The sequence below is a fragment of the Rhea americana genome, unplaced genomic scaffold (genome assembly GCF_003343005.1).
Source record: "Rhea americana isolate MKP2758 unplaced genomic scaffold, rheAme1 scaffold_44, whole genome shotgun sequence".
NCBI classification, from domain to species: domain Eukaryota; kingdom Metazoa; phylum Chordata; class Aves; order Rheiformes; family Rheidae; genus Rhea; species Rhea americana.
The window spans coordinates 587896-597212 of NW_028186579.1; positions in this window are offsets into that span (position 1 = coordinate 587896).

Consider the following 9317-nt stretch of genomic DNA (forward strand, 5'->3'; position numbering starts at 1 on the left):
GCCGCAGCCTCGCCCCTCCTCCGCCTCCTCCTCCGCCTCCTCCCGCTCTCTCGAAGAAAGCGGGAGAGCGCTTCCTCCCCGTGCGAGCCTCCCCGGGGCGGAGCGGGGGGGACACGGGGGTCCAAGCGCCCGGCGAGGAGGCGGCGCAGGTGGGCAGGTGGAAGCCCCGCGGTTGTTTGTGTCAGCGAGAGAGGGGGGCAGGGGAAAAAAACCGCAGGAGAAGGAGGGAAAATAAATCATTCACATCTGCCGGTTGTTTTCTTAAACCCTTGAAGAACGCGCAAGGCTGCTACTTTATTAAGAAGCGGCCTTCCAGCACGCGCCGGCTTTCTCTTCCTTGCGTGCATCGCTGGGTCTGCCCCACGCTCCTCGCKCAGGGAGCTCGCGTCCCTCAGCGTCTGGCCTGGGCAAAGGCCTCCAGACCTCGCCGCAAATGCACTAAGGTATGCATAAAGCCCTTCCTCATAAGCCAGTTATTTTGTGGCTTGAAACAGGCTTAGGGGCAAGGGAGCGCACGCTACATGTGACCCCCGGTCTGCCTTCTCGGAGCAGCGTATCCATGCCATCTTGCTTTTTCTGGGGAGAGAAATCCTAAGCCCCCAGAGTGGCCACGAYGCAGACGGTGCAGGTTCTCCGCTGCGCCCTGGGCTCCAGCTGAGTGCCGACGCGTGGGAAGTCTGGTCAAAACCGCAAGCGGGTCAGTCTGCTGACCTAAGGAGAAGACCTAAAAAAAGGCCTAAGAACTGGCTTAAAAAGCCATAGATTTTGTGTGCGAACAGATTACGCTGCCGTTAGAAAGCACTCACGGGCTCTTCTCATTAATCTGTGCTGAGGAATTGCTCACAGTTAGCCATCAATCTCCCAATGCTGGCGCGATGTCAATGCTCAGCATTTGTCCTTAGAGAGCGAGGGCTGGAAGAAACTCACTGCTGTTTTTGGAAAGTCGATATTTCTTTGCTTTGAATTCAGCATCTCTTTGTGGAAATTTTTTACGAGAACAGAATTGGAAGAGGAGATTTYGGCTCTGCGTTTTTTTTACCATATTTCATCACAAATAGGTCTTTCTACGCTTAGGCAGAAACCCACAGGAAGGAAGGAAGTGTTGGGATGCCGTCTGCACAGCGCTGCTGATTTGTCTTGAAAAACTGACTTCTGCGGACAGCCTGTAAAGTAAATGAACTGCTTCTGCTATTTACAACACCCGAAATTAATAGAGGCAGGCCGGTTAACTTCTATAAACAGCAAYTGTCCATGCACATTCTGCATGTTTTCAAATAGAATAAAAACAAAACATAAAYTTGAACTCTCCTGGGGGGGGGACTTTTAGGTCTCAGCACACTTTACAAAGCTGTATAGGTGTCACTCAGCTATCAAATAAGCCATATTTTATAGCAGAGAAATTGCTTCAGTGCACAGAAGCTGGGGGCCGGTCTTTGAAAACGGCTTCCCATCCTGGGCAGGCTGTTTGCTCCTGTTTGATTTTTGGAAGCACTGATTTGCAGCTGCTGCAAAGGAGCGGGAGGGGAGCCGTGGGTACTCAGCACATCCGAAACGTCAGCCGCCTTCGAGGTAAAGCTCGACCCCTCACAACTGCCAGGCTGCAGCGGGAGGTCRTACTGACCTCCAGAGCGGTGCCAGACCTGACTCCGGCACTCTGCCGCAACGCAGGATTAAGAGACTGTTTCTCCCCGTTAAGGGTGGCAAAATCCACTCTTGAGTATTTTGCCAAAAGTCACACAGCAAATCAGCGTCAGAACTAGAAATAGAACCCAGATCTCATCATCCTCCAGCCATGAACCCAACCCAGTTTTTTGCTTTATTGTATGCAACGTAGGGATTTCGTCCAAAACCCCATTCATTTCAGTGAGACTTTGCAGAACAGCACATGCATTGTTACATTTCCATTAGCACCACTGGAAGTACAGGATGAAAGATGTACATTTGAGCATACAATGCACTCACTATACAAAATTACAGCAGAAGGTTGACGCTTAGGGCTGGATTCAATTTTAAAAAAGCCATTGGGGGAGCCTTGTGTGGGCTTCAGCGGCATGGAAGCCAGGCACAATATTTTATTGAACCCAGCCCTCAATCCTTCGGCTACCGCAGTTTTTCCACTTTGTCAGCCAAAGGCATGCAGTGCAAGGACACCCTGAGGCATCTACAGCAGCCTGGAGGTTAAAACGGGAAAGTTTTTCCGTCCGTCCGCCGTTTCGCACAGTGCGGCCGCCCGGCGTTGCCGCTTGCTTGCCGGGGTTTTCCTCCCTATTCCTCCAGAGCCATTATGATGTTAATGAGGGAGCTGTAACGATGCCATTCACGTTACAACAAGCCTGATGCCGCGTCAGTGAAAAGGGCTCTTTATGCGGTTCCAGAATGCCTCTAAAAACCCAAACTTAAATAGAAAATGCCTGCTACAATAGTGCCGCAGGTCTCACCAAGATCAATACGGACCAGAGAGTCACCCTGAAGAGGCAATGCCGTCCTTGGGTCCTGGGTTTGGACCTCAGTGCTGCTGAGGTTTCAGTATTTATCACACTCTCCGCTCTGGAGTGTTTCCATAGCGTAACAAGCTAACTTAAGGACAGAATCGTTTTATAACCGTACTATATCCGCGTGGATCACAGTGCTTAGGGAATGTAAATGCCATCGTTTTTCGTGGCTGTTACCTTTCCGGCGTTATTTGGAAGGCAGAAACGCCCCTGCGCCAGCCCTGCACACAGGCCGTGCGGACCCGGAGCCCAAAGAAAGAGAGGAAAGGGGAGAGATCCTGCGCAGAGCGGTGCCTGCGCCCCAAAAAAGCAACGACAGCAGCACCGCACCCAACYGACGCCAGCCCGGCCCCGCTGGCGGCCGCCCGGTCTCCACGGCCGCTGCTTCCCGGCGGAGCGGCGTCCCGGGGCGTGCGGGGAGCCTGCGGGCCGGGGCGGCGTGGGAGGGGGCCGGCGGGCTCTCCGGCACGAGGCAGGCAGGCGCTGGCGGAGACGAGAGGAGCTGCGCAGCGGAGGCGGCGGTGGAGCAGTGACCGTCCAGGCGGAGCGGTGACGACCTGGAACGTGAGAACCCGGGATGGGATTGATGCGGGAGAACAAGGAGGGGAAGCGGGAGGCGGCTGGCTCTGGCTGCAGCCACGGGCACGGAAGGGGAGGCTGGAGCTGCTTTTTTTTTTTTTCTTTTGAGTAGATGAAACTGGCTGAGATGCCAGAAGTTCAAGGGTGAGGAAGTTACAAGCAGAGATGGGAGATAACGAGGGCCTTGGCTCCAACGGTTGCACCGGGCAGGAGCAGGGGCTGGACGGCACCTCCGCAACCTGGGACGAGAGGCGCCCAGCAGGGACACGGCAGGCGACTGCCCGGAGGAGGCCGAGGGGAAGGGGAAGACGACGGCACGTGGCAGCGAGCCGGCGCGCGCGCCGCGCGGGGACGGTTCTCCACCCCTTCCAACGCGTGTTGCACCCGAAAYGTACGTAACACCGTTCAGCACGAGCGTGATGCAAGAGTGAAGCGAAAGGGTTAAGACTGGCTGAAATATCTAAACTGGTAGAACAACAGGTCTGTGTGCCAACAGGGTCAATTCGGCTCTTCATCCTTCTGAGGTAGATAAACTATGGACCTGCCAAGTCTAGTGTTTTTCCCTGTATTTCTTGGCTCCTGCTTCAGGGAAATTCAAGCGATCCACTGTTGGGATTTTTTTTCTTTTCTCTTGAGTTGGACTCACTGTTCAGTGCAAAGGGAATTCACTCGAGATCGGAAATGGATTTGTGTCAAGACACAGCCTTTCCACGGCAGTGTTTCAAAGGTGGCTTCACTTTCTCCTTTCCTAGTTTAAACGCTAGAAATCCAGATGATCTAGTGGCTCTGCCTCCAAACAGAATTTTAAGCAGATATTTCTCTAACTTTCTGAGTTCATGCATATTTTTTTTCATCTTTTCATTCAGTTTTCATTCCCATGCAAAATTKTTGGGGGTTGCTTAGTCCCAGTTAGTTTGGGTTCCCTGATTTTCTTAGCTAACATTTTTTCCAGGAAAAAAAAAAGAAAAAAAAAAAGAAAATGTGCTTTTGAATTCTTAACTCTCCAGTACAAAATTGTGGAGTCCCATTACCACCTTCTCCAGCCTGCTGGGACAGAAATGAGTTGCGTGCTTTGACTCTATTACTTTTTGATATTTTGGAATTAATTGAGAAACAGCTAATACTACCAGTTGCTCCTTTCCCTGCTTCTTGTTTCTRTGAGGGAAGAAGATAGTATTGATAGAAAAGAGGTCTCCTTTTTTGTTTGATCCTTTATAGGTATCGGCATTTTTGATAGCCAATGCGCAATGACCATTTAAGCAGTTATGATGGCTACAGTTTGCYCCAGGATTTATGCAAATATATTAATATATTAATCTATTTTTKTTGCAGAGCTCTGTCAGACATGGAGAAAAGGCAACATCAAGCTCCCTGCAGCCATCTCCTGAGGCATGCTTATCCTGCCTGCTCTGGGAGAACAACGAAACCCCGCGATCTCCCTTTYGCTCAGCAAACCTGGGCTTTTTCCAGTGTTCTTAGCCAAAATGTCTCGCGTGCTCTACCTCGGCCCCAGGGGTGGTTCTGCGGCACACACACAACCCCTCCAGGCGCCGCTCGGTTCGAGCRGAGGTTCGCGAGCAAAAGCTTCGCTGTCCCGCCGGTGATCGGTGCTCCTTGAGCCGTGACCTGCCACTGAGGGCGTTTTTGGCTCTGTAATGGGGTTTGATGCTAAAGAGGTGCTGGACGTTGCCATGATGACGGAAATCAGAGAGGAAAAGGATCCCAGCAGCCGGGCTGGGCCGATAAGCAAAGTCCCTCGGTTACCTAAGGAGAGTCCCCAGATCGCGCCACGCGGTCCCAAAGAGGCACCGCCGCGGGCACCGCGCGTTGGGTGCTCTGCGGGGTTAATCGCGTTTTCTGCTTCGCTTTCGTCCGCCGCGGAAAGCAGAGGAAACGCGCAGAAACGCGCGCGGCGCCGGGGGCGCGCTCCTTCCGCGGCGGGAAGAGCTGGTGCTGCTCTTTTACAAGTTTCCTTCTAAGGGAAACAAACACCAAAGGTAGGATTCCTAGGAAATGACTCACGCGCGCTGGCAGCGGGCTCCGAAAATTGGATCCAGCCTTCGCACAAGCCCGCGGCAGGGCACTAACCCCCACGCCGCCGGCCGCGGGGCGAGCTGCTCCCGCGGGGGCTGCGCGCCGGCTCCGCGCCCGCGGCTCCCGCTCGGCCCCCCGGAGTGCTCCCGGGCAGAGGGAGGGCGTGGGGCCGCGCCGGGCGGGCGGCTTCTCCCCCGGCCCCGGTGGAGGCGGCGGGGCGGGAGCTGCGGGCGCCGCGTTGCCCTCGCCCTGGCTCGGGAGCCCCAGCAGGGCAGGCGCCGGGCGAGGCGGGCTTGCCAGCTGCAAACGGAGCAGCCGACTCCGCAGATTTATTCCCCGGCTGTTTAAAATTTGGAAACCTAAATGCATTTTCTGTACCGCTCGCATTGCACACKCTGTAAAGCACTCGTGCTCTGGTGTTCTTTTTTTTTKGGGTGGGGGGGTTGGTTTGCTTGCTTTGTTTTGGACAACGTAGATCTGGTTAGACAAGAGCAGCAGAAATCACAAACCCTGCAGCGAATTAATTCCCTTGTAGCTTGGTTCTACTTAGACAAGCCTTTTAAATTAAAGAAGATGGTCCTTGTGTCCATTTCTTTTGCAAATTCCTATTCCACCTCTCCAAAACAAGAGGAGACAAACAGGGACACTGGTCCGGAGTCAGATTTCTCTCTCTTTTTTTTTTAATGTCCCTTTACAGCATGCCTCAAAGCGAGTGGCAGCCAAATACCTACTTAAGACATTAAAGGCTGCATTAGTGAGAGTTTTGTGCCTGATTCAAGGTCTCCAGTATTGCCAGGTAGTTTTTAAAGCCTATAATTCTCTAAGTGCCCAACAGATGCTTCTTCCAACAGAACCTCTAAGTAGGAACGATGTTTACGTAGACTGTCTGAGACATCTGAATTGTGCTGAACTTCAGCCATCRCTCAACCAATTACACCTAGCTGCCAGGGCTGGGAAGGGAACCAGGATAAACAAGCGTGGTGGTGTCTTCCTGAATCTGCTGGCAGMCTGGCAAAGCCAGCTGGGTGGCAGAAGCTCCTTGGACCCCACATCATGGCAGAGCTAGTGGAAGCATTTTAATATCAAGGATCGTATGGCTCGTCGTTGCAGAGACAAGAGCGAGGGGTCGGCTGGGAACTGGCGGGTGCTGCCGGCAAGGAGATGCATTAGCAACACCAAGCCGAAGGGGGAGAGAAAGAGGAGCAAGAGCATGAGGAAGGAAGATGAGTCTTGTTATTCACCAGCTTATTCAACCTACAATCCAGAGACTTCARAAAGAAGCAGAAATGACCTATTGTTCGGAGTAAATTCATGGTGCAGGCATATAACGGAAAACATTTACGGATGYACAAGTCCAAAATCACTGTAATCAACTGGTCTGCACTGTTTATCAGCCTCTTGGGGCACTCATCTTCTTCCATTTTCTAGGAGCCACCCAGAACTTACCAGAGGAGCTGCATACATGTGGGTTGTAGCAGATCTGATCCTACATTAGGGGTTTGATTTCTCCACCTTGCTGTTCTGCAAAGATGTTACAGAGGCAATGACCCACCCTCTGCATGGAGGTGTTCACGGGAAGCATCTTCTGATGTGGGATASTGTCACCCCCCCATGTATTCTGGAAAGATTAACCCAAAGCTCAGGTAGAGGATGAGGGCTGTGCAGACATCCCTGCTGCATCAGTGTGACACATCTGCTGGACATAGTCAGGAAAGGAAGGGAAGGGCAAGAGTCCACCGGTCCATAACATACAAAGATTTCATTTTAAAACATAATTAAATGTTTTCTTTGCTAATAAATATTTCCAATGCACACAAAATACTTTAGAAAAAGAGAAATGTCTAACTAATGAAGAGATCATGGTAGCAGTGATGTTGAGCATCCATTTTTTACACATTACATGGCTTGAAGGGCATGAGGCCACCAGGCAGCACAACACACCCGTACTTAGTAAGAGACAGTTTTGGCAGGAATGGATTAGTCAGTGTGCTCGGGGACATCTCCTCAAAGAGAGGCTTTCTTGGGTAGCATCACAAATTATGGTGTTAATATACAATATTATATTGTGATGCAGAACTTGGTCTAAAAACTTGTTTTTCTGAGACTTCAACATCCAGATTGACTCTTACTAACACAACTTTGTCCATCCATTTCCCAGTCTCCTCGTCCACGCCCCTGTCTTCAGACTTTGACATTTTACAATTGTCTAAAGGCAAACAAATGAAACAGATCATTTTTTTTCAAATTTTACAAGGCTTCATTTATTTTTTTGCAATTTACAATGCAGACCCAAAAGACTAAGTTTTTARAAAATAAAACACTAAGTTCAGTGACTCCCACCTATTGATGTAAAGGTCGATGAAAACGGTATCTCTTAGAACCGGGAAGAAATTACAAAATACTTATGTAGCATAAAGTAATTACTTAAGAAAATGAGAAAAAAGTCTTGAACAGACAAAAATGAAGTGACAGCATCAGTAACAGCTGTGGTAGTGAGACAGTTAATATAAGCACATCACAAATGTGCATTTAGAAGAAAGCACTTCTGTGGATAATTTTTCACTGCAAAAGCAGAGAAGTTGATTTTGACAGTCCTTGGACTGACAATAGGCTGCTAACATCCACGCTCAGTTATTTAGACGGTGCTACAGAAAGTGTTTCTTGTTCTTCTTACTTGAGCAATAGCACAAGAACTTAAAGTTATTCTGAGAATTAATTTTCATTTAGAGAACTGTTGTTCTCTAACACTCTATACGTGCCTCATAAGGCATACGTCCTTACTGGGACCAGGACCCATCGTGCTGTGATCCACAGAAGTGGTTCTTCCTCTGGAACTAAAAATTGGCCTTTACTAGTCCTTCCTTTTCCAGGGCCACTTTTATTACCATGAGTAGGGACCATTTATAAGAACAGTGCAATCCAACAGGGATAACGCTCCCGGGGACCGCGAAGGAGCCCACGCCGCGGTGGTTTGCCGTGCGCACCCCTGGAGAAGGACGGAGACACCAGCCTGCAGAAGGGCTGTCTGACAGGTACGTCCCAGCTGGAGCAGCCCAGCTCCCTGCAGGAAAACTGTGCAGTGACACTTAGGACTGCGGTGGAATACACTATCCCCTGAATTTCCATAAAGAAGGGTARAAAGATATGGGGAAACCTTTATATATTTCTTTCTATCTTCACTTTGCCTACAGCAGCATTGCTGCTCCAGTGCCCACACCCATCCCAGCTCCAGCAGCGGTACCCAAGGGCACCGCAGATCCCGTCCTCGCCAGCCTTGCGCTCCGAAGCTGAACAGCAACGCTGCTGCTAAAAGGAGAAATTTTTAAACTTCACTCTCAGCTCACCCGTCAAACCATCAGGAAAAAACTGAATAATGATCAGCTTCAATTCAATTGTTCCGTCGATTCGTTTCTGTCATCGCAAATTGCAATGTGAAAGTTTGGATTTCACATTACAGCTCTGACGTGCAGGTTTTAGCTGCAGCTTTACCTGCTGCCCCACGGCCGCGGATTAAGGATTTTCCTCCTCCCCGCGCCGGCGCAGCCCCTTCCTGTGCTCCGTCCCCCTCGGTTACACGTGCTCCCTGCTTTCCACCGAGGGAGGAAAACGCTTTCCCCGCTTCCAGGGAGCAGGCTGTGCCCGCCGGGCGCCCGCTCGGTCRCCGCTCAGCCTCGCCGCGCGCCGCGGGCAGCTTCGCCCGGCGCAGCGGGGCTCCTCGGCCCGGGCAAAGGCGGCCCCGGCCCCTTCCCGGCCCGAGCGCAGCGGGAACGAGGCGCGGGGCCGCGCGTCCGCCGCGGAGCGCGTCGCCAAGCCGTCGCAGAGTAGGTTATAGGAGCCTCTCGCACGCGCTTCTGCTCCCAAAAAGCATCAGCGGCGCTTTGCAGCTCTGCACCGSTAACAGAGCAACTTCTTTACTTACAGAAGCACAGTAAATAAGSAAATTCAGTAAATAAGAAACAAAAAAGGCCTCAGGAAGAAGAATGTCAGCAATTAGTGACCCGAGGGGCACAGAAGGAGTTAAAAAAGGTCGAGCATAGCTGGCAATTGAGAAGTAAATTAGCAGAAGAAATTAATCTGGGAGCCAGAGTGGGTCACAGTAAGTTACGCTGTGGACTCCATTTGTTGCCTGAAATTATTCCAAAAGCAGAATTATTCCAGGAAAGAAGGATAACTATCCCTTAATAATCCAAACCCAGATACAAAAACAAGAAT